At 41.2% G+C, this 10334-nt stretch overlaps 1 protein-coding gene across 1 annotated transcript in view; it reads left to right on the top strand.

Annotated features, from left to right (window-relative positions):
- Positions 1 to 4774: 4774 nt before the first annotated feature.
- GAGE10 (G antigen 10) overlaps positions 4775 to 10334 on the top strand; it is a 29595-nt gene continuing 24035 nt past the window's right edge. The window contains exons 1-2 of the mRNA XM_011946650.1: positions 4775 to 4860; positions 8232 to 8235. The gene's annotated coding sequence lies outside the window, so the exon portion shown is untranslated. The remainder of the gene's footprint in view (positions 4861 to 8231; positions 8236 to 10334) is intronic.

The following is a 10334-nucleotide window of genomic DNA, read 5'->3' as shown; positions in this document are numbered from 1 at the left end:
GACCTCGTGATCCGCCCGTCTCGGCCTCCCAAAGTGCTGGGATTACAGGCTTGAGCCACCGCGCCCGGCCGGTCATGGTGTCTTATTTTTGTACATTGGATTTGAATTGGTAATATTATGTTGAGGGTTTTTTTATGTTTTGCATCTATGTTCATGAAGGAAGTTGGGCTGTACTTTTCCCATACTTTCTTTTTTCTGGTTTTGGTATCAGGGTAATGCTATTTGAGAAGTGTTCCTGTCTTTTATTTTTTGAAGAGATTTTGTAGAATTGGTATTATTTCTTCTTAGATGTTTGACACAATTTGCCAGTGAAACCATCTGAACCTGGTAACTTTATCTTCTTCTTCTTTTTAAAAAAGGCTTAAAAAAATTTTTTTTTAAAGAGCAGTTTTAGGTTTACAGTAAACCTGAGAGGAAGGTACAGAGATATCCCATATACCCTTCACCCCCACACATGCACAGCCTCCCCATTATCAGCAACCCTCATCAGCGTGGAGCATTTGTTACAATTGATCATTATCACCCCAAGTCCATGGTTTACATGAGGGTTCACTCTTAGTGTTGTACATTTTATGGGTTGGCTTAACTGTATAATGACATGTTTTCGCCATTATAGTATAATACAGAGTAATTTCACGGCCCTGAAATCCTCTGTGTTCTGCCTATTCATCCCTCCCTCCCCTCTAACTCCCAGTGACCACTGATCTTTTGACTGTCTCCATAGTCTTGCCTTTTCCAGAATGTCATATATAGTTGGAATCATATAGTGTGTATCTTTCACTTAGTAACATGCATTTAAGTTTCCTCTATGTCTTTTCATGGCTTGATAGCTCATTTTTACTTAGTGCTGAATAATATTCCATTCTCTGTATATACCATATCTTACTTATGCATTCCCCTACTGAAAGTCATCTTGTTTGCTTTCCAGTTTTAGCAATTATGAGTAAAGCTACTTCAAACATCTGTGTGTTTGCAAAGGTATAGACTAGAAGATGAAACATAAATAAACAAACATGCATGTGCAGGCTTTTGTGTGGATGTACGTTTTCAGCTCCTCTCAGTAGATACCAAGGAGCGTGATTCCTATATGGTATGGTAAGACTATATTTAGTTTTGAAATAAACCACCAAATTGTCTTCCAAAGTGACTGTACTATTTTGCATTTTGCCAGCAATGAATGAGAGTTCCTGTTGCTCCACATCCTCACCAGCATTTGGTGTTGTCAGTGTTCTGGATTTTGGCCATTCTACTAGGTGTATAGGGGTATCTCATTGTTGCAGATTCTTTTTTTTTTCTTTTTCTGTTTAAATTTTTCTTTCTGGGGCCAGCAACATTCAGCAACTTCTCTCTTTTTTAAAAAAGGTTTTCAAGTATGAATTCAGTTTTTACTAGATATAAATCTATTCAGACTATCTGTTTCTTTCTGCTTTCTTGCTTTCCTTTGGGTTATTTGAACATTTTTTTTCTTTTCTTTTTAAAAATTTTAATAAAAATATCTATAATTGTGAACTCTTTTTTTTTTTTTTTTTTTTTGAGAGAAGGTCTTGCTCTGTTGCCCAGGTTGGAGTGCGGTGGCATGATCAGGGCTCACTGCAACCTAAGAACTTCCCGGGCTCAAGTAGTCCTCTGCCTCAGCCTCCCAAAGTGCTGGGATTAGAGGTGTGAGCCACCACACCTGGCCTGAACATTTTGAAGTATTTCTTTTTATTTTATCTATTGTGTTTTGACTCTATCTTTTTGTATACTTTTTAATGTGATTCATTATCTAGGAATTAAAATATACAAACTTAACTCTTCATTGACTACTTAGAATAAATCTTTTACTATTTCACATGGAAGGTAGAAATCTTACCATCATAGAGGTCTCTTTAGTTTTCCTGCCTTTATATTTATATATATAATTATATTATAATTATCTTATACGTTATATCCACATACCTTGAAATCCCATCACACAATGCTTTAATGAATGAATGAATATCTATATATATATCTATCTCTCTATATAGATACATATCCTGACCTCAGGTGATCCACTCACCTTGTCCTCCCAAAGTGTTGGGTTTACAGGCGTGAGCCACTGTGCCCGGCCAATTTTTTCTTTTATAGAAATGAGATCTCATTTTGTTGTCAAGTCTGGTCTTGAACTCCCGGGCTGAAGTAATCATCCTGTCTCAGCCTCCCCACGTGCTTGGATTAAAGGTGTGAGCCACATGCCTGGTCAAATATATGTAAGTTTAATCAAATACTTGCGTTACCAGAAAAAGGGGTCCCGATCACAGGCGTGAGCCACCACGCCTGTAATCCCAGCACTTTGGGAGCACGAGGTGAGTGGATCACCTGAGGTCAGGAGTTCGAGACAAGCCTGGCCAATGTGGTGAAATTCCGTCTCTACTAAAAATATAAAAACATTAGCTGGGCGTGGTGGCAGGTGCCTGTAATCCCAGCTACTTGGGAGGCTGAGGCAGGAGAATTGCTTGAACCTGGGAGGCAGAGGTTGCAGTGAGCCGAGATCGTGCCGTTGTGCTCCAGCCTGGGCAACAAAAGCCAAACTCCTTAAAAAAAAAAAAAAAAGGAGATAACTTACTGAAAACTAGTCCGTTACAGAGAAGGGTGTCCCCAGAAAGGAAGCAGAGGAATGCACTATCTTTGTTTTAAGTTTTTCTTTTCTTTTTGAGACAGGGTCTCGCTTTGTCCCCCAGGCTGGAGTTCAGTGGTGCGATCTTGGCTCACTGCAGCCTTGACCTCCTGGGCTCAAGTGATCCTCCCACCTCAGCCTCCTGAGTAGCTGGGACTATAGGTGCATGCCACCATGCCCAGCTAATTTTTTTTTTTTTTGTAGAGATGAGATTTTGTCATGTTGCCCAGGCTGGTCTTGAACTCCTGAGCTCAGGCGATCTGCCCACCTCAGCCTCCCAAAGTGCTGGGATTACAGGCGTGAGCCTTGGCCTAGTGTGTTTCTTATATAGGGGTCTTGTGTATGTAAAGACTAAAGTGATCTGTACCTTTGTGTGGTGGACTAACAGCATGACGAAGTTTATCATTCTATTGATTTAAAGAAAACTATCCTTGACTTTCTAGTGTGTAAGTACATCAAAGCATAACTATAATTATTTTGAAAGCGTATATTGTTATGGATGTTGGGAACCCTGGACTTTCCACTGCTGTGGGAGTATGTCTTTGTAGGTATCTTTAGTCTGTTTTCTCAACTACAAACATCTTAGGACCATGTGTTGTGACTGGCCAGGAATGTGCCTTGCTAGTTTCATGATGGAGTTGATTTTAAAATGGTGTCACTCTGGCTGTCCTAGGCTCCTGGTTACATAACACTTTCACTTCTCCTGTGATTCTGATGCTACAAATGATAGATGTTTTAGTATTTTCTTACAGGTCCTTGAGGTTGTATTCATTTTTCTGTCAGTCTCTTTCTCTGACTTGTTCATATTGAACAATTTCTTTTTGTTTTAGAGACTGAGTTTCACTCTGTTGCCCACGTTGGAGTGTAGTGGTGAGATCATAGCTCACTGCAGCCTTGAATTCCTGGGCTCAAGGGATCCTCCCTTCTTGGTGTTCACAGTAGCTAGGACTACAGGCATGTATCATCACACTCAGCTATTTTTAAAGGTTTTTTTTTTTTTTTTGACAGAGTCTTGCTCCTTTCACCCAGGCTGGAGTGTAGCAGCATGATCTCAGTTCACTGCAATCTCTGCCTCCCAGGTTCAAGCAATTCTCCTGCCTCATTCACTTAGTAGCTGGGATTACAGGTGCCTACCACCATGCCTGGCTAAATTTTTGTAATTTTTGTTGAGACAGGGTTTCACCATGTTGGCCAGGCTGGTCTTGAACTCCTCACCTCAGGTGATATATCCTCCTTGGCCTCCCAAAGTGCTGGGATTACAGCCGTGAGCCACTGGGCCTGGGCTGTTGTTAATTTTTTTTTTTTTTTGTAGAGACAAGTCTCACTATGTTGCCCAGGCTGATCTCAAATGCCTAACCTCAAGCCATCTATCTTCTTACTTCAGCCTGCAAAAATACTAGTACTACTGGTATAAGTCACTGCTCTTGGCCAGATAGAACGATTTCTATTTATCTCTTTGAGTTCACAAACTCTTTTCTTGCCTCCATTCTGCTATAGAATCCATTCAGTGAGAATTTATTTCCATGGTTATTATATTTTCCACTTCTAAAATTTCCATGTTTCTTCTTTAAATATTCTTTTTTTGTGCCAGGGCTTTCTGTTTTTACTTGTTTCAAAAGTGTTCATGATTGCTTGTTTAAGCATTTTAAAAATAGCATCTTTAAAGGCTTTGCCAGATAATCCCAACATGTCTATTTAGCATTGGTGTTGGTGCATTGTCTTTCCCCATTTGAGTTCCCCTATTTTCCTGGTTTTTCATATTTTGAGTAATTTCAATTTACATGCTGGACATTTTGAATATCAGGTTATGAGACTTTTGATCTTGTGTAAATGCTATGGGGTAAGTTGGTATTTCTGTTTTAACAGGTGGTTTACCTCTCTTCACAGGCAGCCACCATGGTCCTTGTCACCATGGTGGGGCCAGGGCAAGAGAGAGCCCTGCAAGGGAAGGGGGTTCAGTTGAAGATGGAGTGAGTTTTGAGGGGAGCACTATCTGAGGTATCTGAGTCCCAGAGGCATAGGAAACAGCAGAGGGAGGTCGGATTCCATTATCCTCAATGGGGATGGGAATCGGGGGTTTCGGGTGTGAGACTGGGAACTGCTGCCCTCGCCTGCCCCGTAGCCACGCATGCTTCTTGGGCACCTGTCTCAGTGCGCATGTTCACTGGGCGTCTTCCCGTCTGCCCCTTAGCCCACGTGGAGAACGCCAGGGAGCTGTGAGGGTGTGCAGTAGCGTTCATGCCATCTGGACACTTTTTCCTCTACTGAGATTCATCTGGTAGGTCCACAGGCCAGTCCTCCTGGAAGTTGAAGTGTGAGTGAGGGAGAGGAGGAGCCAGTGGGCTTCAGGCGAGTCCGGTGGGTCCCACGGTGTGATGATCTGTGGCCTTTGAGGGAGAAGGGCCTCAAGGTCATCCTCCTCCTCCTCCTTACAGTCTGCGACTGGACCATCAGCTTTGTGGTCGTGAAGGGGCCAGGACAGGGAGTAAGGTAGGCTGTGGAGGGAAGGCGGTCAGGGGCTCAGGTGAAGATGGGTGAGTACTGGGGGTGCTGTGGGAGGGATGGAAGTCCCGAGGTGCCGGGAACCCCCGACACAGGGCACATTCCTGAGTCCTGAATGGGGCCCCTAGCAGAGGCGAGGTGGGCCGCAAAGAAGGGGCCTGCAACCTGGGAACGCTGCAGGCTGGTGAGCACCCCTTAGTGGTGTGGAGTGAGGAGCGCCCGAGTGAGAAGCATTACAAGGTCTCACCTCCACCATGGATGGTCCAGAAACAATGGGAAGGACTGGGTGAGGCTGTGTGGTTCAACCAAACTTGATTTAAGGAGGTGAATGGCCCTAGTAAGTGGGAGTGTGCCAAAAGCAGTAGTCACGGGAATTGTGATTCACTAGTGTTTTCATGTGGAGTCCACTTGTGAAACTAACCTTATCAGAAATGTCCTCTGTCAGTGGGGTGTAGTGGCGCGTGCCTGTAGTTCCAACTACTCGGGACGCTGAGATGGGAGGATCGCTTGAGCGGGAGGTCAAGGCTGCAGTGAGCTGTCATCACGGCGCTGCACTGCAGCCCAAGCAACACAGCGAGATCCCCCATCCAAAATAAATTTTAAAATAATGTCCTCTGCCTTCTGTCACACGCCTTAAGATGATTGCTCTGCCAGCTTGACCACCATAAGTGGCTTTGCAAGCACTCAGGAAACGTACACACATATGCTTAACTCTGGTACTTATTTTGAACGTATTTTCAAAATCAAAATGACAAGTTAACATTTAGCCATGGAAGTGATCGAATACAGCTATCCTCTCAGGTGCATGTTCGCAATCACAGTTTTCTTTTTGCAGTGTGAAATGTGAATTGACGAGGAAGATCAACCTATCGGCCTAGACCAAGACGCAATGTAGAACCCCCTGAGGTTATTGGGCCTATGTTGGTGAGTGCTTTAACAGTCGATGTTTTCTATTAGCAGAAATTAATCTTTTTGATAGTGTTGTTGCATTACTATAGATACACTGATAAAAGTCTTTCATGCTGATAAAAAATGAATATGGTGTCTCACGAAGGAAACTGATTCAGGATGATTTTTTTTTCTCTTGTGTTCTCTAGCTTTTGCCCATGACTCCCTTCTCATGCTTGTTAATGGCAAATTGTACACATCTATTCCAACATAGAGTATAATCGCTTCCAAAGTCCTTGTGGATAACTTTTCTCAGAGTAACCTTTCTATGGGTAGGGTAACCTTATTGAGCATAGAGAATAGAATTGGAGAAATGTCTTTAGGCTTAGCTATTGTCAGAAACATCTATGGTGTACATATAATTGACATTTATGAACAAAACGTTTTTTTAAAAAATTTGTACATACATACATATTCCCTAGTCCGAGCAGTTCAGTGATGAAGAAGGGGAACCACCAAAACCTGAAGAAGGAGAACCAGCAAATCAAAGTCAGGATACTGCACCTGCTCAGGAGGGAGAGGACAAGGGAGCATCTGCAGCTCAAGGTGAAGGAAAAGGGAAGAAGAATGTCTGTTGGGGTGTGTGTGTGTGTGATGCATTGTCATATACCAGGAACAGGAGGAAAGAAAACAATGGAAAGAATGCCTGAAAATTGACTGGAAAAGTGAAGAGGGTATAGTTTGCAGCTTACCTTAGGGAAATCCTTCACTATGATAAAATTTCTCCACTTTATGAATGAGAGAATGGAGGTTTGGGGATTGTGTTTTATCCAAGAATACTTGACTGGTGAATACAAAATTTATATTTTGTTCCAAAGTTTGTGACTTACTACTGTATGTGTTCCTGTAAAAAAAGTAACTGATTTTGCTGAAAATGCTTAAAACTCAAATGCTTTACTGTAAGGTAGCTTAGTAGTGGCCCAAGAAAAGACCCATTACAGAGGAGTAGGAGCAATTCCAAAAGCCAAGTCACTGAATGTTGGCCACCGTTTCCTTTGACTGATATTTTTATATGGTAAGTTTGATACAAGCTGGATAAATCAGGATACTGCCATACAGGTAGTTGGTTTAGTATGATTTTTTTAAGTGACTTGTAAGAGGTGATTAAATCTTTTTATGGTTAGAAAAACTAGAAAAAAGGCTGGGTGTGGTGGCTCACGCCTGTAATCCCAGCACTTTGGGAGACCAAGGTGGGTGGATCACGAGGTCAGGAGATTGAGACCTTCCTGGCTAACATGGTGAAACCCCGTCTCTACTAAAAATACAAAAAATTAGCTGGGCGTGGTTGGATGCGCCTGTATTCTAAGCTACTCAGGCGGCTGAGGCAGGAGAATCACTTGAACCCAGGAGGCAGAGGTTGCCGTGAGCTGAGATCGTGCCATTGCACACTCTGGCCTGGGCAACAAGAGTAGAACTCCGTCTTAAAAAAAAAAAGTGAGTTTAAGTCAGATTTTAAAAATCATTTTCCATTCTGTTTTTTTTTTTCATACTCTGATCCTGTTGGATAGAATGCATAGGATTCTGCTTTGCATGGTTTGTTTATTGTAAATCATTAAACCCTGGCCTGAGTCACCTTAAAACATCTGAATTGAGCTTTCTTTCCTACTAAGAAAGTGAGTGGGCACCCTGTTTCATGTTTGTTTTTCTACGTGGAGACCTGAATGTCTATTTTTAGATTCTATCAGATTCTGAATTCTCTTGCTTTTTTAAAAAAATTATATTTTAAGTTCTGGGATACATGTGCAGAACGTGCAGGTTTGTTACATAGGTATACACGTGTCATGGTGGTTTGCTGTACCCATCAACTCGTCATCTACATTAGATATTTCTCCTAATGCTATCCCTTCCCTAGCCCCCTACCCCCAAAAGTGTGTGATGTTCCCCTTCCTGTGTCCATGTGTTCTCATTGTTCAACTCCCAGTTATGAGTGAGAACATGTGATGTTTGATTTTTTGTTCCTCTGTTAGTTGAGGTTTCCAGCTGAGGATGATGGTTTCCAGCTTCATCCATGTCCCTGCAAAGGACATGAACTCATCCTTTTTATGGCTGCATAGTATTCCATGGTATATATGTGCCACATTTTCTTTATCCAGTCTATCATTGATGGGCATTTGGGTTGGTTCCAAGTCTTTGCTGTTGTGAGCAGTGTTGCAATAAACATACATGTGCATGTGTCTTTATGGTAGAATGATTTATAATCCTTTGGGTATATACCCAGTAATGGGATTGCTGGGTCAAATGGTGTTTCTAGTTCTAGATCCTTGAGGAATTGCTACACTCTCTTCCACAATGGTTGAACTAATTTACACTCCCACCAACAGTGTAAACATGTTCCTATTTCTCCACATCCTCTCCAGCATCTGTTGTTTCCTGACTTTTTAATGATTACCATTCTAACTGACCTGAGATGGTATCTCATTATGATTTTGACTTGCATTTCTCTAATGATCAGTGATAATGAGCTTTTTTTCATGTTGGCTGCATAAATGTCTTCTTTTGAGAAGTGTCTGTTCATATTCTTCACCCACTTTTTCATGGGGTTGTTTTTTTCTTGCAAATTTGTTTAAGTTCTTTGTAGTTTCTAGATATTAGCCCTTTGTCAATGGATAGATTGCAAAAAATTTCTCGCATTCTGGAGGTTGCCTGTTTACTCTGATGATAGTTTCTTTTGCTGTGCAGAAGCTCTTTAGTTTAATTAGATCCCATTTGTTGATTTTGGCTTTTGTTGCCATTGCTTTTGGTGTTTTAGTCATGAAGTCTTTGCCCATGCCTATGTCCTGAATGGTATTGCCTAGGTTTTCTTCTAGGGTTTTTATGGTTTTAGGTCTTACGTTTGAGTCTTTAATCCGTCTTGAGTTAATTTTTGTATAAGGTGTAATGAAGGGGTCCAGTTTCAGTTTTCTGCATATGGCTAGCCAGTTTTCCCAACACCATTTATTAAATAGGGAATCTTTCCCCATTGCTTGTTTTTGTCAGGTTTGTCAAAGATCAGATGGTTTTAGATGCATGGTGTTATTTCTGAGGCCTCCGTTCTATTCCATTGGTCTATATATTTGTTTTGGTACCAGTACCATGCTGTTTTGGTTACTGTAGCCTTGTAGTATAGTCTGAAGTCAGGTAGCATGATGCCTCCAGCTTTGTTCTTTTTGCTTAGTATTGTCTTGGCTATATGGGCTCTTTTTTGATTCCATATGAAATTTAAAGTAGTTTTGTCTAATTCTGTGAAGAAACTCAATGGTAGCTTGATGGGGATAACATTGCATCTATAAATTACTTTGGGCAGTATGGCCATTTTCATGATACTGATTCTTTCTATGCATGAGCATGGAATTTTTTTCATTTGTGTCCTCTCTTATTTCCTTGAGCCACTGCTCAAGGAAAGATTTGAGTTCTTCTTGAAGAGGTCCTTCACATCCTTTGTAAGTTGTATTCCTAGGGATTTTGTTCTCTTTATAGCAATTGTGAATGGAGTTCACTCATGACTTGGCTCTCTGTTTGTCTATTATTGGTGTATGGGAATGCTGGTGATTTTTGCACATTGATTTTGTATCCTGAGACTGCTGAAGTTGCTTATCAGCTTAAGGAGATTTTGGGTTGAGACGATTGGGTTTTCTAAATATACAGTCACGTCATGTGCAAAGAGACAGTTTGACTTCTTCTCTTCCTATTTGAATGCCCTTTATTTCTTTTTCTTGCCTGATTGCCTTGGCCAGAACTTCCAATACTATGTTGAATAGGAGTTAGAGAAGGCATCTTTGTTTTGTGCCAGTTTTCAAAGAGAATTCTTCCAGCTTTTGCCCATTCAGTGTGATATTGGCTGTGGGTTTGTCATAAATAGCTCTTATTATTTTGAGATATGTTCCATCAATACCTAGTTTATTGAGAGTTCTTTGCATGAAGGAGTGTTGAATTTTATCAAAGGCCTTTTCTGCATCTATTAAGATAATCATGTAGTTTTTGTCATTGGTTCTGTTTATGTGATGGATAACATTTATTGATTTGTGTATGTTGAACCATCCTTGCATCCCAGGGATGAAGCTGACTTGATTGTAGTGGTTAAGCTTTTTGATGTGCTGCTGGATTTGGTTTGCCAGTATTTTATTGAGGATTGTTGCATCAATGTTCATCAGGGATATTGGCCTGAAATTTTATTTTTTTGTTGTGTCTCTGCCAGGTTTTGGTATCAGGATGATGCTGGCCTCATAAAATGAGTTAGGGAGGAGTCCCTCTTTTTCTATTGTTTGGA

Source organism: Colobus angolensis, unplaced genomic scaffold (genome assembly GCF_000951035.1).
Source record: "Colobus angolensis palliatus isolate OR3802 unplaced genomic scaffold, Cang.pa_1.0 Scaffold252, whole genome shotgun sequence".
In the NCBI taxonomy this organism is placed as follows: Eukaryota; Metazoa; Chordata; class Mammalia; order Primates; family Cercopithecidae; genus Colobus; species Colobus angolensis.
This window is presented reverse-complemented; position numbering and strand designations above follow the sequence as displayed.